The sequence below is a fragment of the Haliaeetus albicilla genome, chromosome 18 (assembly GCF_947461875.1).
Source record: "Haliaeetus albicilla chromosome 18, bHalAlb1.1, whole genome shotgun sequence".
Taxonomy (NCBI): Eukaryota; Metazoa; Chordata; class Aves; order Accipitriformes; family Accipitridae; genus Haliaeetus; species Haliaeetus albicilla.
In genome coordinates this window covers 14,584,021-14,608,772 of record NC_091500.1, presented here as the reverse complement: position 1 = coordinate 14,608,772, position 24,752 = coordinate 14,584,021, and positions in this window count along the sequence as shown.

Here is a 24,752-nt window from a genome sequence, read left to right as displayed (position 1 = left end):
CTTAATTGATAGCTAATTTTGTTTTAGAAAGAACAATAATAAAACAATAACTTTAAGTCCAATGTATTTTCTCTTTTCCTGAGTATAACCAGTTGCCATCAAGCTAAATTGGGAGGGAGGGAAAGGTATATAGTATATAAGCATGGTATATGGCTATACAAACTTCTTAAACCAAATTAATTCATAGGTAGTATAATATTAACCTTAAAATCATCTTGTTCAATGTCAAGAAGCTCAAACAATCCCATAAAAAAAGAAAGTTTATGTGATTTATAGAAAGAAAATAGACTGCAGACTCTATGGTTATACTCTTCAGACAGTAATTATTAGGAGTATATTTTGTATTGCTCAGGTTATTTCAAAGAAAATTCTAAACCATATGGTGCAGCAAACAACATTTCCATGGCAAAAAAAAAAAAAGTTGCTTTGTGGCTTATTTGACTTTCTCAGTAGATATCTATGAAAACATTTTTGACAGTTTTGAGGATGGCTTGGTATGGGCAGGCGTTGGCCCCAGACTGCTCTCTAAAAATTTCTTATATTTTGCACAATTAAAATGCACTTATTTTCCTTGAATACCTTTCTTCATTAAAAAAAAAAAAAAGGTAGACATTTATTTCAGGTGTTACTATGTCTATATCTTCCCATATCATTTCCCACACATTTATACCCACAATTTTTGACACAGTTATCCTCAGAAAGCCTTGATAAAGTAATGAAATACAAATGCACTTGTATTACTAAGATGTAAAGGAAAAGTTACTTTGTCAAGCTATATGGGAAGTTTTTGATAGAAAACAATTTAAGTACAAACTCTTTGCCAGTGTCATAACCATAGTGTCATAATGTGTTTAAAACTTTATCTTCAGTTTTTCTTGTAAGATTTTCACTTCTTTTTGGACTGTTCCTACATGAATGCTATTAAGAACAGAATCCTTAAAGATTAAGAATTTATATTTTATTTGAGCTGCCTGCCATGTGGTTCTGGTTATAAATTATATTCTGGGAACTCAAGAAGTAATGAGGACCATGAGTCAAAGTAAAATTTTAGAAGTAGTCATCATCTTCAGAGAACTTACAAGAGTTCTTAGTGACCCAAACATGTAACTGTTACAAGAAAAGCGAGAGCCCAGATCTTTTTATACCACAGATCCAGTTCACTAAAAAGGAGATGAATGAAAAGCAGCTTCAGGAATGATGTGTGTGTACTTTCTGGAAAAAAAAAAAAAAAAAAAAAAGATGTGGCAAAAGTTTATTTGGAGCAACAGCCTGCCTGAAAAGCACAGAAACTGATACAGGAGCACATGCTGAACCATCAGGAATTAGGCAGTGAAAGAGAAAATCTAGACTACCTCTAAACACTAATCCCTTTGTTCCCAAAGTTTACAATGATAGGTTCCAAATACAATAGAGAAACAGTGATCACACTGGAAAATAAATGGGTGACAAAATATGGTAACTTTGGTGCAAAGAAAATGCAAAGAACTAAAGAACAGTGAAAAGTATGAACAAATTGGGATAGTTAAATGTTTGCATCTAAGTGCCTTGAACAGATTCACTTTATGTCCAACAGAAAAAAAAAAAAAAAAGCGGCACTTTTAGGGAAAGTACATCTCATCCTAAAATAAATGTGAAAAATATATCAGGTAAACTATTCTTCTGATCCTCCATTTAATGTATGTTCCTACAAAGAGCACCTAACTTAGCTATGATGTGCACTGGAAAGTGGGACACAGCTGCAGGTTAAGAAGCTCAGCTTTGTATGTCTGCACAGAGGTATGCTATGTGTCTCCCACTCTCAGCAATGAAGATCTCATTAGTACAGTGAATGGAGCTTGGAAAATAATTCATCTTATTATAAAGCAGACTATGACAGAGTAATTAATTTGTTTAAAAGGAATTATTCAGTACTTCTTGAGATGCTGTGAGTTTTCCAGGATAATCACATAGGGCTCACAGATGTAATAAAGAAACCACAGGAGACCAAAAGCCTCTAGGAACATCAGTTAGAGATAACATTGGGTGTCCAAGACCAATTGAAATTATACTAAATGCTTATGTTTAGGAAACTGAATCATATGTCTAATGGAGAACAGCTGAATAACCATTCTAGGACATAACTAACTTTTGATTCAAAGTTCAAATCAATTGTCAATACAAAGGCATAAAATGCCATATGAAATGTCTTACAGCTCCTGGCTCACCAACAAGGCAACCACATCCCATAGGTCTTGAACTGTATCTGTCAGTCCTGTGTAGACTTACATGCACTTCGCACAGGTTTAGATGCCTGCATATAAACATCTCTATTTGGGTGCCTTTATCTTGAACTGAATCCCACCATAGACATCTAAAGTTTGGTGAGATGATCTACACTGTCCTCTATCTGTCCTTCCTTCTTTGTTCCCCTCAGTTCTGAAGTATCAAATTGTCTGAGCAAACCTAGATGAAACATGTGAGCTATCTGAATGTAATTAACTCTAAAGCCTACAGAGATCAATGTCTTGCTTTCAGACGAGAGTACATAAGGAGACTGAATAAAAAGGAGTTTTTCAACTTTGTTTAAATAGACTTAATTTCAGTAATCTGTCATTTGCCTTTCCACTAACTCCTCTTTTGAATAGGTTTGTCAAGATGAATCTGCTTATTTATATTTTCTTAGAAGAAATTTCAAGACTCACTATGCTTTTTAGGTTATAAAACTGACCTATGCTTACTATTTTTTTAATTAGTTATATCCTGTCACATATTATAAAGAATTATCTTAAATATTTAGGGGTACAATTCTAGACCTTCATTTGATTTTAATGCAAATTTAGGGTCCAAGTGAAGGAATATTAATTCCATTTCAGCTCATGAAAATCTGCAAATATATGTCTAATTTGAATCATGTCTTTAAATCTCATTATTTTTAATAGCATTTATGCATACTTGTGTGCCTCTGGATGTAATTTTGAAGTGCAATTTTTACTGAACACACAAAAATAATCTCCTAATGTCTTTCCTCTTCCGAGTTTATATTGTCTTGTGTGAGCATTTTCACTGAAAAAAAAAATGTATGCAGATGAATATTTTTATTGGTTTGGTATGAATGATTTCAGGCTTAAGGTCTTAGACTAAATTGCAGGTGCAGGTTCAAAGAAGGGATTGATATAGACTTGAAGCTACAACTGGAAACTATTGAATAAATATGAGTTCTGAATTGTACCAAGAATTCAGGGTGTGAGAACATGCAGAGCGTGGGTGAACTGCATCCTCACGCTGCTTGTGCTCCCTGTACTGTTGTAGGAAGGCATCTGCTGCACATTGCTGCATTCAGTATTACCATCCTCTGGCTAGCTAAACCAGTGTCAAATCAGTCTTATTCTGGAAGAGCTGTGGAAAGGTGCCACAGCATAATCTGCAATCGTGTCGTAAACCTTAGCATTTTTTTTTGTAATAAAAAAAAAGGGAATGTAAAGATCTATGTGGTCTAAATTGTGTATGACAAAATATGGTGCCTAAAATATGATGCCTGCATTTATTGTTGTTAGAGTTCATGTTATACTTATTTAAAAATAGCTTCATGATTCATTCAAAACATCTCTGATGTCATACTTATTTACCTAGAAGGCAGTGGACATCTGGCCCCAATCTTCACCTATCATTTTCTGATATATATCAATGTAACTTATTTTTCCGAAGTTCACCATCAGGAGAATCTGTGAATGTAAAGCACATGCTGAATCCCCTGTGCACTCTTTGTAAAACAATATGTCCCCTTTATCCTGTAGGTCTGGCAATTTTTGTTCCCTGCTTATTAAGATTTTAGGTTGCCTTTGTGATCTATTCAGAATTGGATTTACTTCATTTCCACAGAGAAGGAATCACAACAGATATTAAATACATTGTGAGTATTTTTTAAACTCTTTAGTACAGCATGGCTACGTTCTCTGAAATAATTGTGAAAATGTGAGCTTTGTCTCTTTTATTGTTGGATGTTTAAATTTTAGTCACCCCAGTCTACACATAATCGTCTTAGACTCCCTTTAAAATCAATAGGGGAATAAAGGCAGCTCAAAAGGTGGTTCATTTGACCTTGTCCAAATCCTTATTTCAGGAAGATATAAATCTTCCTTTGGAAGTGCCAATTTCTCTCAATTAACCATAAAAAGAATTAGTGTGATTAGCTCACTGGCATATGTCTACTTTCAGTCATGCCAATCCCAGCCTAGCTGTCTAGTGCAATTTATTTTTTTATTCATCCTTTTCCCTTTAGTATTCAATGGTTCACACTTTTTTTTTTGCTGTGACTTATAATTAAATAAAAAAATCCTTCAGAAAGAATTCCACAGGCACAGGGAATAAGATATTAAAAAATGACAAAGGACCCTACCTGTCTCATCAGACAGATCATTTAACCCATATGCACTTAATTTTGCACTATGTGAAAAGGAATGACAAATTTGCACAGTAAATAAACTTTCCTAATCGTTTAGTAAGTTTATGCCAAAATAGCCAATTTTAAAATGAATAATGTATATTCATTCCTGTTACTAAGTAAGAAGAACTATGCAGCTCTTTCACAACTTTTTTATTGATCTTTAGGCTGCCTGTTGCATTGCTGCATGTTCCTTCTTATAGAGCTCATATATTCCAGTTTTCCCCATTTTTGTTGCTGTTGATGAAGAAAGTATGTTCCATTTACATATTCGGTATATTTCACATTCTTTTTACACACTTACACATTTTGTATATTTTTGAAATGCTAGTAGTACATTAACATCTGCCTTCAACAGAAATGACATAACACACACAAGGTAGGATGGTACCTGTATATTGAATATATCCCTGCTTCACAGTAAGGAAGACAAAGCCTTAAGTGTAGTTGTAGATGTCCTAGACTTCAATGTAAGCCAAGTTCCAAGCTGTCACTCCAGAAAGAGGAAGAGACTTATGGGGGACAGACAAGAACATGCAAATATTCCAAACTGCAGAGATACACTACCCAGGGAGCTGTAGGAAAGAGCCCACAATGGGACAACCCAGACCCATGAGACATGCACATATGTGTGCCACCTGAGAGCCATGGGGTTTCAACAGCAGGAGTAACTGCAGACAGAGACAAGCAGCAAGTAACGAGGCAGCCTCCACGTCCCATTGCTGCTTCTCTGAGCCATTCATCCCTCAAGTAATTTAATAAGCATTCCATTAAGAAAAAGTTGATGCCCATGATTCTGTGCTGCAAGGTATAGCACATGGAGCTTCAAACAAGGCTCATAATGATTTTTTGGTCTCTGTGCAATACTATAATCTCTCATACATGCTTTTTTTATATGAGAAAAGCCAAGGAGGGAAAAAGTGCTTGTTATGAGAGTGGTGCAGCAGATATTTTTTATGAAACTTGTATTTTATCTGGCATGGATTACATCTTTAAAACAAAAGTGTCACAGGCACCAATCATTCTGAAACGTTATTAAAAATCTCTGTTTGTTCTCAGTTGTGCCTCTGAGTTTTCATTTGAGCTTTGAAACTTTATCTTCTCAGTGATACCTTTTTCAGGACATTCTGATTGTCAAAGGAATACATGGAAGATTTTATTTGATTTGATCTGTAATTTCTTTTTATAAGTGTTCATTTTGTAAGGTTTTATTAGTAAATCACCTCCAAGAGTAATGCATAGACATACTGAAATTGAAATTATCCAAGGTCTTATCCATTTAAAATCAAAGCATTTATTTTTACTCCAGATTGTCTAAGAACGCTTATTAGCTTTGCTGATGAAGCAGTGCAAAATATTTAGCTCCTGTCATCATGATGAACAAAGGAACCCCCTACTTTTAAACATGAGCTGATTCATTCCCTCCCTCTCTCATTAATTAATATATATTTTATTACTATAAATAAGTAATCACAGGAAATCTAACTGGACAAAAGAGTGTTGTTTCTCTTCTTCCTACCCTTAATACATTCACAAAAGAGCTATAGAAAGCTAAGAAATTCGCTTTGGAAACTTCATATTAGAATTTCTTTAAGACAAATTTGAGGCTGTATGAATGATAGTTTTGACAGACTATCTTCTGCATTATACGCCATACTATAGCTTTATGAATTCTTTCTTCATTTATTTCTTGAGCTGGGTGATCTCAGCATTACAAATGTACTTTACTACCATCTTGAAACACAGCAGAACCTATAGATAGGAAAAGGAACTGATGAAGAATTATTTAAAAAAAAAAAAAAAAGCTTAAACTTGATTTTCAAGTAAGAAAACAGGAGAAATAAGTGTTTTCCCTGCACCAAGAAGACTTTGTGTAGTCTAGTAAAGACCAACAACTTGAAAAATGTCAAGTCTTGCCTTTTTAAAGAGGGTGGCTGCATCTAGACTGACTACTAATGTCAGGGCATTGAATGGGGGAGTGCTACTTGGACTGGCCAAGTGCCTGCCAGGGACCAGTCTCACAATTTAATTGTCCAGCTGATGTAATTCCAGCGCTTGGAGACCTGCCCTGGCACTGTGTAGTTTCCTAATATATGAGTAGCCAAAATGTCTCTCTGTACTTCCACAAGAGGAGCAGTGCTTTGTATCTGTTAGAGAAATTCCTTTCCAAAACTCAACCACCTAGTTTCTTGCAGTGACAATTTGCAGGTTGGCAGGAAAAATTATCTAAACTGGATTTCGAAAATGTATCTCAGAATATGTGATTCAGAGATGCCACCATATACTACTTGATTCAGTTTAACTCCACCCCAATTATGCTTCCTCCAAACATATTTGTCTGCTCCCTAAAAAGACTAGACAGGCTTACTCATAACTCAGGACATGTGGGGGGGGTGTTCTTGGTTTGGTTTTTTTTTTTTCTTTTTTCCTTTGTTTGTTTTATGAATCTAAACATCCTGTGTCTTCCTAGACACCTGAAACAAACTCTTAATATATATTGGGGTTTTTTGCAAATCCCAACTAATCTTGGGATTTCTAAAGGGCGCTAGACAGTTCTGATGCATACTCTTACCCTTGGATATGTGTAGACCCCCTCCACCCAGACCCAGCTGTCTGTACCTCTACTGCAGGGACAATTCTGTTGCTTCATTAGTAGCTGTTAAACTGCCACACATTACAAGCCTGGCAGAATACGTTAAGGGAAATTGGTGCCAATTATGTTCTTACTGAGTTTGGAATTGCAGCAATTTGGGTGCTACCTGGTGAGCAATGGGGTTCTTCCTGCTGTGGTGCGGGTCAGACAGATGTGGGCAAGATCAGTCATCCCTCCTCATGTGTCTCAGCCTAGTAATGTCATCATATTGTAACTCTTACTGTCAGGGGGAAAATAAAGAATAAATCACTTGTAAGTAGCAATGCTTAAATGTGGTATATCATAGAATGCAAAAATGTCAACCTGAAACCCTGCAGATTGCTAATAACATGATGTTTATAGTACGGGCCATTAAACCCATCACAGAAATCCAGCTAGAGGTGACTCAGAGTAATAATCATGCTGTGTTTGTTTCATCATTGTGACAGACGGACAAAACATTTCTTTACTGTGGTTCTATAGCTTTATAGTAAAAGGACTCTTTCTTATTGAATTTAAACCAGTAAAAAAGTTTCTTTAGTACAAAACCCATACTAAACATTAACAAAATTGGTAAAATTAGAGGTCATTCATTAAAGTTCTTTTTTAAAATGCGTTTAGTTTATAAAAATGTAACAAATGGTTACATTGTTTCCCTGAATCTTATTTTGAGTTCTTTTCCATGTTCTCTCTCCTGTAGTTTCCACATCCACCCTTATATTGTTTTTGAAGACTGTCTGTGGAATTGATTGGGAGAAACTTTCAAAAATCATTTGCTTTGGCTTTGAGATGACACACATCTATATTGAATTATGTAGTACAGTGTAGTCTTCAGTAGCTCACATAAACATTTAACACTGGACTGCACAGACTTGGCAGAAAAACTATGGTAGAGAACAACACACTTCTTTCCCTTGAAACGGCTTTTCTATTCTTTAGTTTCTTTAGCTCAGGTTGTGTATCTCAAACACATAGACTCCTGATTCAGGTTTACAAAGTTTAAACTACTGGATGCATTTTCAGTGCTTAAATGGCACTGAGACGTACGAATTTCTTAAGAAAGCTCTTCCTTAGACAAATCTTTTTGACACAAGCTTCAAGATGGCAAGAAATATGGATATGAACATACTATGTATGATGTCTATAAAATACCAGTAGCTTACTAAGAATTGTAAGATGATAAGAACTTTTACACAGTTAATTCATTTTCTGGTATGTAATTTGTAAATTAAGATATGCCTAAAACGCTTAGCTAAGCTTAAAACATTTCATAATGGCAGATGTGTTGTCCAGGAAGGAAGGAGTTAGATGAAATTTTATTTAAGCTGATTTGCTGAGAGAGCAGTAGACAATACTGACAGCTCTTTAAACCTGACATATTTAAATAGCATTTCATTTGCATTCTCATAAAAAACCACTGTCAGTCAAAACTAGAATATAGTCAGCCTCCTTAAATTGAAAGGAAAAAGATGGAGTTGAAGGAAAAGTCCTAGAAAATGTTCAGACATTTCATTTGTACTCAGTAATGACTTGTTAACCTCCAGGTTTATTTGGGGACTTTCTGAAAGACAATACTCGAAATGAAAAACCGTTGAGTTGGCTCCTTCGTTTTGCTCAGATAAAGCTTGTTGTTTTCATTGTAAACCTGTCTCAAGTTTAAAGTGGATTCAAAGGTTCATAGCAAACATCTAGTTCTTTTATTTCCACAGAGATAACAAGTCCAAATAAAGTGGTGAGCACCTACAGAGTCTTTGGATGACACCAAAGTTTGGAAATGATGGAAGGTGGGCTATGTTTTCTACCTAGAAGAGTCAGTTTGAAGGAGTACTACTGTCAAGTGTTGGAAAAAGAGTTAGAGTTTTGCTAGCCTTATAAGAGTGTTAGTGGAAACTAGCCAGATGGTGGAAGAAAAGCCAACAATTTAAAGGAATGGTATATTATTACCATTTACGGGGTATTCATATATTAAATACATATATTTATGGTGTGTATACATATACAGATATTTATGTGAGATGCTTTTGTGTGAACTCTCTGCAGAATTTCTGTTCTCATTTACTCAGAGATATAAGAAAAGCTAACTTTCAATATTTAAAAACAACTTGGTCGGGGATATATAACGTTGAATTCATAGGCGGTGTTGGTCAACAGCTGGCTGAATATGAGCCAGCAGCGTGCCCAGGTGGCCAAGAAGACCAACAGCATCCTGGCCTGTATCAGGAACAGTGTGGCCAGCAGGAGCAGGGAAGTGCTCGTCCCCCTGTTCTCGGCACTGGTGAGGCTGCACCTCGAATACTGTGTTCAGTATTGGGCCCCTCACTAAAAGAAAGACATTGAGGTGCTGGACTGTGTCCAGAGAAGGGCAACCAAACTGGTGAAGGGTCTAGAGCACAAGTCTTATGAGGAGCGGCTGATAGAACTAGGGTGGTTTAATCTGGAGAAAAGGAGGCTGAGGGGACACCTTATTGCTCTCTACAACTACCTGAAAAGGGGGCTGTAGCGAGGTGGGAGTCGGTCTCTTTTCCCAAGTAACAAGTGATAGGACAAGAGGAAAGAGCCTCAAGTGGCACCAGGGGAGGTTTAGATCGGATATTAGGAAACATTTCTTCACCGAAAGGGTTGTCAAGCATTGGAACAGGCTGCCCAGGCAAGTGGTGTAGTCACCATCCTTGGAGGTATTTAAAAGACATGTAGATGTGGCACTTAGGGACATGATCTGTTGCAGGGACCTTGTCTGGGATCCCAAGGTTTCACTAAATAACTGTGTGTTGCTCATCCCCCAGGAGCAAGTATGCAGTCTGACTTCCATGATGGAACATCATTTCCCAACTGAAAATAAATGTTCTGTGGATTAAGTGATAGGTTATAGCTGTAAGTTTATAATTGTATGTTGCAAAATGTACTGCCTGGCATGTGGTATAGCTATGCAGAGCAAGGGGCTGATAAGCAGCCCTCTGTATGCTGGAGAAATAGAGGCACTCCACGAACAAGTATTATGAGCCAACTTATCCCTCTGATCTCTCTAGTTTCATTCATTTTGAATTTGACCATTATGAATGCATCTGTACTATCATGTCATGGCCCAGCAGCCCATGCCACTGATTTACAATATTTGTTTGCTGCTGACCTCACTGTTTGTATTCATGGAGAAACTTAGATGAGAAGGAGGATGGAGGAGGGGACAATATTGGCAATACACTAAGTTTTGTCCCTGTTTGTAGTAGGGATAAGGACAAACACAAGCAATTTGTATGTGTCTTCATTCACAGTCTTATTAAGGTACCTCAGCAAACCTTGCAACCACCAGACAGGCACTGACCTAATCGATAGGAAACTGATTTTCAGGACACACACTTGGCCAGGGTCACTAGTTGTCATGTCCGTGAAACAGTCCGTGTGATAATGACTATCCTTTGGTGATATTCTGTTTTCTTTCCTTCTTCTACAGTGGATCCTTCTGAATAGTTACTTTTATTTTCAGGGTGCTGTTAAGTTTTGTTATATTCTTTATCATAACGTCCACCAGAAAAAAAAAACCAAAAACACCAAGATTTGAGAAGTCCCCAGCTGCCAAGGAAATGGACTGTTGTACTTAGCCAAATCGTTTGTTATCACAAAGCATACCAGAAACATACAGGGGAGACTACTTGAATGATGAAAACAACTTCTGTGAAAGAAGAAGATGTGAATGAGAAGGACATGTGGCAAAGGGAGATCAAAATTGAGTTACTTGGAGAAACTGAGTGACTAATGATGTATTGGCTTTGTGTGGCAAGGTTTTGGTAGCGGGGGAGGTTACAGGGGTGGCTTCTGTAAGAAGCTGCTGGAAGCTTCCCTTGTGTCTGACAGAGCCAATACCAGCCAGCTCTAAGATGGACCTGCCACCGGCCAAGGCCGAGCCCATCAGCAATAGTGGTAATGCCTCTGGGAGAACACTTTTTAGAAGGGAAAAAAGTTGGGACAGACAGAAAACAGCAGCCAGAGAGAGGAGTGAGAACTTGTAAGAGAAACAGCCCTGCACACCCCCAGGTCAGTGCAGAAGGAGGGGAGGAGATGCTCCAGGCGCCGGAGCAGAGATTCCCCTGCAGCCCGTGGGGAAGACCATGGTGAGGCAGGCTGTCCCCCTGCAGCCCAGGGAGGTCCACGGGGGAGCAGATCTCCACCTGCAGCCTGGGGAGGACCCCACGCCGGAGCAGGTGGGTGCCCGAAGGAGGCTGTGACCCTGTGGGAACCCTGCGCTGGAGCAGGCTCCTGGCAGGACCTGCAGATCTGTGGAGAAAGGAGCCCACAGAGCAGGTTTTCTGGCAGGACTGGTGACCCTGCAGGGGACCCACGCTGGAGCAGCGTGCTCCTGAAGGACTGCACACCATGGAAAGGTCCCATGCTGGAGCAGTTCATGAAGAACTGCAGCCCGTGGGAATGACCCACATTGGAGAAGTTCATGGAGGACTGTCTCCCGTGGGTGGGACCCCACGCTGGAGCAGGGGAAGAGTGTGATGAGTCTTCCCCCTGAGGAGGATGAAGCGGCAGAAAATAAAGTGTGATGAACTGACCGTAAACCCCATCCCTGTCCCTTTGTGCTGCTGGGGGGGTAGGTAGAGAAATCCGGGAGTGAAGTTGTGCCCGGGAAGAAAGGAGGGGTGGAGGGAAGGTGTTCTGAGGTTTGGTTTTATTTCTCATTACTCTACTCTGGTTGATTTGTAATAAATTGAGTTAATTTTCCCCAAGCTGAGTCTGTTTTGCCCGTGATGGTAATTGGTGAGTGATCTCTCCTGTCCTTATCTCAACCCACAAGCTCTTTGTTATATTTTTCTCTCCCCTGTCCAGCTGAGGAGGGGGAGTGATAGAACAGCTTTGGTGGGTACCTGGCATCCAGCCAGGGTCAACCCACCACAAATGCTTATCCACTACTTCACCTAAAACACTACCATAGACATCAGAAGAAACAATCAAGTCATTTTACAAAAAATCCCAAAGGTTTTATTACCCAAAACATAATTAAATTGTAGAAATCACTGCCACAGGATGCTTTGTGTTCCACAAGTTTAAACAGCTTGTATTTAAAAAATAATTAGGAAAGGAGAAACCCATAAAAGTCTGTTCAAATTTCAGTGCAAGCTCTGATTCAGGAGGTCCCTTTAAGATGCAGATTGTACAAAATGGAGAGATGTATATTTGGAATATGTAGGGAAGTTATCACTTGCCATATGCTTTTTTACCTAAATACTTCCTATTAGTCATGGGTAAAGGCAGGATGTTGGTCTCATCTGTTGCTGTATCTCAGCACATACATTCTCATACTCTCTCAGTACCCAGGAAATGTCTCCCTCCCACATGTCGGTGAAGCTCAGTGTTCTGCATCTTCAGCTCACTCAGAAAACATTCCCAGATCCCTTTGAAATCTATTTGAACATTCTAGATATCTAGATATTTCTAGATGTTAGATGAACACATTAACTGGAGTGTTCTAGGAGGAGCAAACTCTTGATGTTACTGTTTCCCAATAAACATACTGAAAGAGATCTTACATTGTTGCATCTCTCATTGGAGCAAAATCAGCCTTCAGATATTTTTTATTACATTTCCCCTCCCCAACTTCTCACTAAATGTGAGGTTGAACGTAAGTTCTCTTCCATGTTGACAGTCTAAGCCACTTGAAGGAGGAGAAAGTTCATTAGCAAGTGAATACAATGAAAAAGGCAAGGGGGATGGAAATCCTGAAAAATTTGAAATGACAAGGTTGCTCCAATACCTTGTTCTGCTATGCAGTCTTGTCTAGCATCTCTGTACTGGTGTCACATTGGTGCAAACAGACATCATCATGGAGAAAAACAATTCCAAGTGTTCAAAAAGAAGCTGATACAACTTCCCATTTGATTTGCTTTGATACACTTTGAGTGTACACTTACTTCTAATCTTTATCTGCCTCAAAACTGGATTCCATAATTTGGAAGAAAACAAAGAGAGTGCTCTTCTGGCCCACTCAGGAAGTCTGTATATGCTTTAAACAAGTTTGCGGTAGAAAGAACTTGTCATTAAATGAGTTTCAGGATTTATAAATCCAGTATAAGAAGTGCTTGCATACTATTGGATATGGTTTTGAATGTTAAGTTCAAACCTGGGTAAAATGGTTATCAGACTGGAATAAGTAAGAGAAGTTCAAAGCATAGGAAAGCTAGGACTTGATACAATACTTATTAGGTCTGATTCAGCTCCCAGACAAGACTGTGTGTCTGTCAACAGTTGTAAATGCATGTAGATTAGGTCTACCTGTTGGGAAATGCAGACAGTGGTTTTTACTTTATCTATTCAATTGGAAAATATGTGGTATACTGTAGAGGCAGATTTTCAGCATGATGTAGGAACCACATAGCTCAATCCCTTCCTTTCCTCTGACAATAATAACAATTTAAATGTTAATACCTTACAAAGAATACTGAACTATAAATCTTAAATCAGAAACTATGTTGTGTGTCCTATTAAACCAGTCTTGGTTGGTTTGCATTGTCCGTCTGTAAGGTATATTGAAAATTTAGAATTAAGTTATAAATATCAGCTCTGTGGTTGAAATGCTAAAATTTATATGATTTTTTAAAAATTATATCTGAATGTGCTTTGTATTCACCAAGTGAACAATGTTTGAAAATAAATTATTGTAATCAAATTATTTCTATGGATCTGAAGGTGTTACAAAGAATTTACATTTTTACCTCAGTATAACAGATTCTTATGCTATTTTTATTCAACTGAAATCAGTAAATTGGAGCTCTGACGAAACTCCCAGTCCTGTAAAGCGGGATGTCAGAACCACCCAGTTTCCAGATTAGCAAGAAAGCCCTGTATAAGTCATTTGCTGTGTAAGTAAGTCATTTGCTCTCCTTCTTTTCTTACCTATCAGGATAATATTCCTTCTTGTATTTTTTGTACTTAACCAATAACTTTTTTCACTAGAAACTGCCCTAAGTACATACATGGTGCCTAACTAAGCATGTTCTACTCTCTTGTCCCTACCTGCATGCCTGCACCATCTTGAATTGATTCAAATACTTTCCTGTGTTTTAATGAATGGAGATTTAATTAATAAAGCAATTTGTCTAGTATTACTGTTGAACGGACAGAATGGACGTCAGAAGACCGTTAAAAGAAGCTACCTCAGCATTGTTATACACAAATCACTAACTTTGGATATACCTCCCTCTCTAGGAATCTATCAAGGTAGATACATCTTGCAACTTGTGCCTTTTAATGAAATATTTTTGTACACAACTCTCAATTTTAGGGTGAAATACAGCCAAATTATTCCAGAGGCTAGTAAGTAAAGCTTTAAGTGATGTTTCTAAAACACATACTAGGATATTATAACCCAAATTTTGGTACATTATGGCATTGAAATGGAACTTTGATAAGAAAATATAAAAGTCCAGTTAGGAAATCAGTTATGTCCAGCAACTAATATCAGAAAAGTGATGATAAATATGTCTGATTTTTGGTGTCATTGGCATGGCATATATCAATATACCTCAATTAACAAAGCAATGACAAATTGCTTTTTTATTTACATACTAAGGTAGGTCAGACCTCCTCAATTAGCTCTTTGCTATGCCAAATACAGACATGCAAGCCATTCAGTAATTCAGTTAATTCAACTGATTTAAGAGAAGCAAGATTTTACATCTAAGGTGGTAGAATATCTCTAAAATTGTGATAATGTTATAGTATGGAATCTATAGAGCTGTAAATACACCTGAATGAGACTGGTCTTGCAGGTCATAATTTTCACAGGATAACCAGAAGAAACAAGTTTATAATTTCCATTAAAAGGATTAATAGTGACTACAGGCAACCCCAAACCAGTAGCTTTATCAAGTGATTGAATACATTTCAGGAAATCAATACACCATTGTCTTGCCATACAGCCATGAATTATCTTGAAGTTTTTCAGAAATATATGAAAATTGACAAAATGGACTTTTGAACTGTAAACAGGAAAATATATTTCTTTCATATAGTTGCTCTAAAGCGGATATCTAGACCTGATTATAAGGTGGTTGGAGTTATTATTGGAGTTATTGCATTACTTGTAGAAAAAGCATGGTTTAAAACAAGTTAAATGTGATTCTTTGCTAAAAAAAAAATGATAACAGGAGATTTTAAATTGATGTACTAAAAAATGGCTAATGAAAATCTACCAAACATGTATCTTTAAAAAGTGTGCTGTTGCCCATGATAGAGTGACTGGAGTAAAAAGGGATATGACAGCGGTTTATGAACTAACAAATGCTCTAGAATTTATAAACTGGTGCTCTTACATTCCTTTTCATACTGCAGGAACAAAGACATGTCCAGTAAAATTAATACACAACAAACACAACAATGTTAAAAGAAAATAGATTACATAAAACGCACAGCAATCCTGTAGAAAGCAATGCCACAATTACTGTCCAGTCCAAGACTTTAACCATGTTCAAAAAAAGTCTAGTTGTTTACAGGTGTAATGAAAACTTCTATTACCTATAATAGAATTAAAAGATGCTACAACTCCCATGCTTCATGACAGAAATGAGCTGATTCAAGACTCTTTGGCTCTGTTTTAGGGCGGTTTCGAAGATTCCCGAGAAGGCGAACACACACACACTGACTATAAGGGAAAAAGCAAGCATTTATTAACTACAGACATGTGTTATACTAAGGGTATCTTGTAAAGCAGATTAACATACCGACCCGAGGACCGTGAGGAAGATGGACCGTCCGTACATTCTTGTGCCATCTTGTGCTGCAAGCTCAGCCCAGCAATCGGTAGGTGCCAGCTTTACGTGGGCGTCCCCACGGAGGCAATGGTGGCCTTGCCGTACACCAGCCCGATGCTTTTTGGAAAAATCCTGGTATTCATACATTTGCAGAGGAACAGGTTTTAGCACACGTGGCCAGTGGGTGCCAAAACACGCCTTGGTTGCAACATAGGGAGTCTATGAGGCATGCACTCGCTGGCCAGGCGCGCTGTGAGACAAGGGGAGTCAAAAGAATCTCAGTAGACATAATAAAGGGGGGTGAAAGATGATGTTTAGTGCTTACATTGTTGAAATTAGCTGAGGTAGAGACAGTCCTTGATAAGAAGCAGGAGCAGGCCCCAAGAGCCAGCTAAGACTGGTCTTGCGGCTTGGGTGAATACCAAGAAATCACTGAGCCTGCGCAAGGAAAAAGGTTACTAGCGGTGACGAAGAGGAGTCGTCTATCTTCATCTCTGCGACCACCAGACGACCACCATAAAGAGGCCCTGCGCAGGCGCAGTTGGGAGGGGACTATGGAAATGACCTCTCGGAGCTAATTTTAATATGAAGTGGGGATAGGTCATGCATATGTGTAGGCGTATTGTGAATATGTAATACCTGACTGTATAAACTTGAGGCGAACTGCCAAGTCGGGCATGCACGACTTTGGTGGGACTACCCCCCGTGCCGCCCAGCGCTGAATGAACATACCTACTTTACAATCTCACTGATTGTGGAGTCTGTTTTCCGCATGTCAGCTGCACGAGCCATAGCCACCCTGTCTGTTGGTTTATGGGCTTTGTACACGCGGCATATTGTCATCATCCAGCAGTCGTGTGCCAACCATGCTTACAGCTGTACTGTGCAATAGCCTGCTACCTGTCCTCCCAGTATTGCTCAGCTTTCTTATCTCTGTGGTCAGCATTCTAAGCAACGGGCAACAAACCACCTGTTTTCTGTGCTGACTGCATTTTCTTGGCTATCTACTTCTCCCCCAGTGTTCATCCACGGACCAAAATTCCATCTTTTAAGCCCTCCGTATACAGGCTCTTAAGACACAGAAATGCTCCCACTGATTCTAAAGAGGCCAAGTTTTTATATGAATATATTCAATAACTGGGATCGTGATATCTGCTACTGAAAATCTGTTATTGAGCAATTTAAAAAATTATATAATATAGATCAAATTACATGAAGAATTAATATGATCTTTTCACATTCTCCATACATTTAAGATATTAATTCTTTAGATAGTATTCCACTTTTATTTTGCTTTGTAAGGAGCACTAACTGGCAATGTTTGAATAAGTATTTCTTGGCAATATAAATATATGCTATTGTGAACAAATTTGTTCCTTTTAAAAATTAAAACTAAGCATGAGATAAAAGAATTAGTGAGATGAAGCTAAAAACCAGACATATGAATGGAGAAATCCCAGAGAACATCAACTATATCATTGTAATGAGCAGCTAGTTAATCTGGAGTCAGTTCTTTGCTAGCAGCAAAACCTTACCACTTGGGCATTGCAAGCATTAATAAAATGGCAATAAATACATACTGGTGAATCAGAACAGATAGGTAATCATCCTCAGTGAGGCAAGATGGAAAATAAGAACACCATTTTCTGACAACTTTGACGGTTGTCTTCTCCTCTCATCCCTGCTAATAAGATAAGTGAGACGTTTCTGAATGTTTTAGAGAGGTCTTTGTAGAACAAAGGTTGGGAAAGGAAAAACTCTCCACTCCCCCAAATGACCAATTGGACACTAAAACCACACACAGAATAAGGGGCTTAAATATGCATCCTACATGCCCTGTTATTTGTTTTTTTCCCTTAAAGAGAAATTCTACTTTGGATGTAAGGAACCTTCCTGATGAAATTTTCACTTAATCCAATTCACTTTCACAAAATATGTTGGTAAAAGTTAACTGAGAATTTTATGTGTAAAAGCTGTGTAGTCTTATTTTATTTCTTTTTTAATCATCTCTGATCTTAATGATCCTTTGCCACAAATGAAGCTTGAAATAAATATGAACATAAAATATCCTGTTCACGGTCTTTGCAAATTGTGACATTGTCGCAAGAATATGTATTAACCATAATCACTGAAGCATAAGTTTTGCATGGATTATAAACTTTATATCTTTCACAGGAGACACTGCTGTTACTCACCTCACTTTTATATCAGGGTTTTATACAAGTTCAAGTCCATTGACTTTACTGGAGTTTCTCCAAGTTTACACCAGTACAAATGAGAGCAAGCAAGACTGACAAACAATAATAACTATTCCTTTTGCAGTAAGTCAAAATATTTTTTGTCAATAATGTGTTTCAAATAAGATTTTTTCTGAGAATTTCTCCACTTTAAGGGATTTTCACACTAGAGAGCAACTTCATTATACTACTTCTGTGCTTAAGTTGTTTCCAAATAGTTTAACATTTATCAAAAGAGGAGTTATTATTTAGAGCATGTATTATTTTGAAGGATGCTATGTAATACTATTGTAAAAATTTTAAAATTTAATTTTAGGTACCAGAATATATTTCTAATTTTTAAAATAAAATTTAGAAATAACTGAAATGCGAGACATTTCTATTCAAGCTAAGCAGTTAACTGTGTCTTGCACCACATTGCTATGTAACATTTTAAAGTTATTCCTAGTTGACTGGACATAAGAGAAAGAAAAAAGAGGTGGAGCACTTCAAATAAGCAGTCCCAACAGCTGGGATTTGCAGCTACTGGTTATTCCTTTTACAGTGTTTTGATATATTATATGTGAGTGAGTGTGATTTCTTTTTCATAAGTATTAGATTGATCAGTATCAAGGACATTAATTTTGAAAACGTGTGATAATCTTGATGTACTGATTAGATCAAAGTCTTGAATAAAGGTAGTTAATAAAGGAGTAATATTTTTGATGTTTACTCTGAAGTATTTCAATGCTTTCTGAATTATTCTAGTGCCTTTTTAGATATGCATTCTATGTCCCCTGATTCTTTCTTGATCTTGCAGGATTCCCAAGTACAAATCAGATGTGCTAAGTTTTATCTTTGTTTTGGAGTAGAGTTAATATAGATTGTGTAACATATAATTGGAAGTAGATAATATCTGAATGAAATATTTCAGATTTCTCTCATTTTTTTGTGAAAGGGACAATTGAATGCTTGAACAGTTATTTCAGTGTTTTTCTTTGCCTGAATCTCTTAGTCTCTGCTAGCTGTAGTAAATTACACAGTTCTAGGTCAATGACTCAGGCTGTGAATTATATTCCCTGTTCCGTGAAATTGTTAAAATGGTGCCTGGTTCAATTTTGGCTTGAGACATGCAAAATTCATTCACAAAATTCCCACACACAGCTTCGGAGTTAGCACTGGCCAGGTGCTAGGCCCCATAAGCAGTGTGGGTGCAATTTCCTTGTACTGGAGGATTAGGGAATGTTCTGGGCTAGAGATTTGAACAGACCATCTAGGTAACCTCAGGAGCAGAGAACAAAACCTTTTGCTAGTTTACAAGCAGATATTTAGCTGCAAGGCCCACACCCTTCTGGAGAGGATCATAATCCAGATCCCCACCTCAGTAGTGCCATAGGCTTCCCTGAGGAAATGTGCTCTCCTGCACACTGTATGTTGATTCCTCCTGTTAGGAAAGGTGATCAAAATTTCTGTCTTAGGAATGAAATGGAAAAGTTGTGTAAATAACAGCAAAATTGCAGAAGCACAGAGATATGATTCAAGACCAGTACAATCACTGAATTACCATTACCAACCTCCAGACATCCTTCTGTTAGACTTTTAAAGACAATTCATTTCTTAATAACATTATAGTCATTATTTTGGTAAATGAATTACATTGGCATGTACAACCACTCTTAGCTAAACAATTATATGTGGTCATTTCAGATTCCCTCATAACTAGCTCTGTTGGCACCTTTGCTGTTTTTCTCAATGAGGTTGTAGCCTGAATGACTATGAAGACTAAACTGCCTGCTTTATCCCCTTCAGGACAAATTTAGGTAGGCGGAATACAATTATGCTAATCCAAATTTGGCCCAGACAGCAGAGCTAACATTAGTTTTCCTGGTGGGATTTTTGCCTCTGTAACAGTGCAGTAATCTTTCATTAGATATTCTGGCAATATCTACATCTTCAGCATGGAGCATGGATGTGTACTGAAGCATAGTACAAGTGTTTCAAAAGGAAAAATAAGTAAATTAGAAACACCCTTAATAGTCTCAGTGCAACAGATTCCCAGGAGAGTTTCATTAAAATTGCCCCATCTAAAAATATGTGTTAAAAAAATGCAACCACTTAAAATGCTCAGATACATTATTAAACACTATCACACAAATGAATAATTTACAATTAATAACCAAATGGTATAATTAAAGAGCTTTAATAGTTCAATTTGCTTTATCCTTTTCTTCCTTCCTCAATCCTTTAAGAAGGATTGACTAATGACTTTTCCCTCCTGTAAAAATTTTCTGTCTGCTAGTAAGGGATTACAAGCCTGAATTTTTCCATATTTGATTTCCTTCAAGTTTTCGCTTACTTCCAAGATAGGTTGTTCAGCACCATGGACCATTATGTTCTTAATTTTCAGGTTCAAATAAGAGTTAGCTTCAGCATTTTGGATGTGGTACCCTTACATTTTTGAAGTAATTTTGTTTTTAATGGGTTTCAATTACACTATGATGTCCACTCTTAAAATTAAGCTACTTACAAAATAATTATATATTTATTGGATTGGTCCTTCTATACTTAGATTTTTTTCATTGTGTTCCACAGTTTGCTATCATGAGGTGTCAATATATAAACTGCAATGTCAAATAACTTGTCTCCTCCATTTCCTCCCAGGTCTTGCTCTCTTGATCTTCCCTGTTGCAGCTTATTAACCCCTGGGCATTATTTTTGAGTGAACTATCTATTTCCCATGGAACAGGTGATATTTTGGTAATAGTTCACTCCTGGCGCTGCTCCTAAGGGGGATATGGAAGTTCTCACACTCAGAGTGATGCCATTCACCTTTATATCTTATCACACTAGGTCTTCTGAAGTGCTCCCACTTGCATACCCTCGTGGTACTTCCTAATGCATCTAACTTGTATCATTTTTACTGTAGTATAAAAATGTTATTCTGGTAGTTTGACAGCTCACACAATATTTCAAGCCTTGGACCTGAAAAATCATAGAAAATCCAGTCATTATTTCTTCTGATCTCAAGACTGTCATGTAGTATATATAAAAATATTGAAAAATTATGGAAAAAAATACAATTACACTGGCTGGGGTTAAGGGTAACTGCCCAAGTGATGCAGAATGATCATGCACATACTGCTCAAGGCAAGCACCCTTCAACCCAGACAGCCTAAGCTCATGTGTCAGCACATTTGACCTGACTCTGAGCTGTATTATAATCATTACTTCAAAACATAGATGTTCTTCCCCCTTTCTGTCCTTTAGTCTAGTTCTTTGTGGCTCTGTTTTAATATGGTGATTGTCTTATCTATGACTGAATAGTCATTCTTCTACCTACTGACATTTAGTAGGAAAGCTTGGCAAAGGTAAGCTGCGTGGTGTCTATTAGCTTTTTCCTTGTAGGAATGCCCGTTTTGGAGAGAAATGAAAGGAAGGGCCCTGAACACCCCATGTGAATTTAGGTCTTTGCACTGTCTGAACTTCAACAGTTAGCTGAAGTCACCCATAAAATCTGACTCTGGCACAACCATAAGTGTCATTTGCAGCTTAAAGGCACAGTTTTAAGTGTGAATTGAATAAAAGGAAGCTAACAGGAGCAGGATTTTTGACACAACATAAATAATATTCCATTCTAGATTCACAGATACTAATGTTTGTAGATAGTACTGGTTTTCAGTGCCTTCATACAATAAAAAAGAAATACCACTACAAGGTTGCAATACTGTTTGTCTCCTATCAGTTTTACATCCATAAATATGCATTCTCTAATTAATTTTCAAATTAGTTCCATCAGAACTGGCATCAAAAAAACATTTTGGGATTTCCAGAAGGTGTCTGTACATCTGACTAGAGGTTATCTTTAAAGCTGTTACACCTGTGGTGAAAGAAAGCAGAAGTAAACTACAGTTAGCAGCAGAAACCAGAACAATCTCTGAGGACTGTGGCATTTTCTTTGGCAGCCATTGTTATAGTACTAACAGCTAAATCACTGGATATGATAAAAAATAGCTTCTTGGCCTTATACTGCCAAGCCAAAAGTATTGCCTGCTGGATACTCTCTGTTCATATATATATATTTTTTTAATTATTATTTTTTTTTAAAATGACAGTTCAGTTCACAGAAATACATTTTTGACTGGTTGTCCTGTCTTTATCTTGTGGGGAAAATTTGTTATTATGATGATAACCAGAAAATTAAACCCATATTTTAATATAATTGTATCAAATAATTTTTAAACTCTAGGAAAAGTACTTTTTTAGACAGTCTAATACAGATATCAGTAAATTAGTTACAACTGACACAGTAATTACCCTTGCTAATTAGTAACTGCTAATTAACCTATTCAAACTGACATGAACAATTTAAACATCACTAGGGTGTTAGAGCAAGTTTGAGTCTAACTCAAAACCTCTTGTGTTGTAGAGGTTTTGCTGTGCTTGCAAAATGTATGACTTGCCCAGCAATAACTATGTTGGGATTGAAGTGTACAATGAAATAATAATAATTATTATAATAAACCATTTAAATTTACAGATACTGTTTGTCTTGTTTTTCAGATTCACAGAAATTGGAAAACTTCCACGGTAACCTTGATTAGGAAGCTTGCCAGGACATGCCAGAAAGAGACCCAAACCAACGTCTAACCTTGGACCTGAAATGACGGGGAAAGTGTCTTACTTGTTTCATCTGCACAGGGCCAAGACATGGGTTTGGCCACTGTCTGATGTAAATACCCTGCAGATATTAGTGTGCTCCTTGGCATGGCTTTGGCCAAATCAGTTGGCACTCCCCAGACTAGTTCAGGGAACAGCATGTGCTAGAGACCATTCCCACTAGACAGTTTGGAGAAGGTCATTCTATACTGGGGAGAAGAGATGATTTTGACACCATGGAAGCAAACCAAGCCATTCCACGTCACTCGTCCCCTGGGCCAGCGATGAGATACAGGCTTTTATAGACCAGGCTATATACTTTTCAGAGATGTAGGTGAAAAGATTGCTTTTCTAAGGCAGTTAACTGCAGACTCAGCTAGAACCATTCTGGAGTAAATATCAACAAGCTCTTTAATTTACAGAAGGTGCTTTTGAGTAGGAGAATCCAGCAGTCAGGTCCTTCTTACCCTCTGGCTTCCTTGTCATACAGTATGTATCAATCTCTGTCTTGGCCCCTTTCTGGCACAACATACCCACTGAATCACACTTGCTCCTTGAGAAAGTCTTGACTGCAGCTCCTGGCAATAAAAGAACTCCTAAGAGAAGGAATGGCTGCATGGTTTTCTTTTCATAAAGCCCTGATATTACTTTGAAGTATGTTTGGTTCATACACAGCCTTGGACAACTTCCTCACCACATTTCCTTTTTTATGCATTCATCAACAGTTTATGTTTATTCTTTTATTCTTTGTTGTTGTTTTAGTTTTGGGTTTGTTTTTTTTCCTGATTTGTATCAGCCTGTTCAAAAGGTATCACCCCCTAAACTTGGGAAATTGCTATCAAATTTTAAGTGCCTACCTCAAGATTTTTTCAGTTACAAGTTTGAAAACCTTTTTGTTATATAAGCAAAACTATTGTACATGTGCCCTTATGTGACAGTTGATGAAGGCACTTCACCATCTCCAGCATAGTTGAGAGTGGCCAGAAAAAAATGGTGACCGGTGTTTTCAAAATAGCAGTCGTAAAGAACTGATATCCACAAAAGGATTTAGGACACTAAAGTGAGATTTGGGCAGATATAGATGCCAAAGTTAAAGTGTAAAGACTTCAGAAGCACTGCAACATCCCACAGATGTCCACATTTTCGCAAAGAAAGTTTTGTTAGCACAACAGTTCTGTTTGTACAAGGAGCCAGAACCGACACCACCTAGACCAAACATCTTGGAACTTACAGGTAAATTCAGTGAAGATCTTGAAGTTAAATGTTTCTTTGTCTTTGTTGACTTAAAGATCCAATATTTACATGCAAGTAGGCAACACTTAAAACATGAGCAGCACTGCATTCTGTAGAAAACTAAGTCAGGCCATACCTCCTATCTTTCCATAAAAACTCACCAAAGATGTGGAAAACCTCAGTTCAGTGTTCCTTCATTAGCTCTCCATCTTCCAGTAGAAAATGCTTCAAGGTTGAAGTTTCTAATAGAAGCTGTGCTTGAGTAGAGGAGTTTGAGGTTCATTGAGGCAGAGAGAAGCAACTCTATCCTCTAAGCAAGCAGTTAACTCACCTGAAAGAGGGAGACCTGAATTTCAGTTTTTGCTCTCAAGATTGCTAATTTATTTTATACTTTGACTACTAATTGCTCTAGGAATTAGGGAACTAATTGTTCCTTGCTTTTCAGGGCAAGGGGGAAGGGAAAAAAAGAGAGTGAGTGTGTGATATTCATCTCCGGTTGAGGATTAAGCATCTGAGCTGTAAGGGCAGCGGGGGTGCATAATTATAGTCACTACTTTCTTTCCTCTACTGATTGCATAGTCACACTGGATGTTTTGAGCTTTAATTTTTGTTTTATGCCTAATAGAGGTAGTTTAGGTACACATTTCAGAAAAAAGGACCTTAAAAGGCAGATGTTACGTTGCTAAATTTGTGCGTACCTAAATCTTTCTCAGTTTAGCTCTGAAAGAACTTTCATCTTCAGATATCCTAAGATGCTTGGGAGAGAACAAAAAAGTCATTATCACTTCTGTTGCTGACTAGAGGTTAGAGTTCAACCATCCTAAAATCTATATTAGTCCTTAGAGATG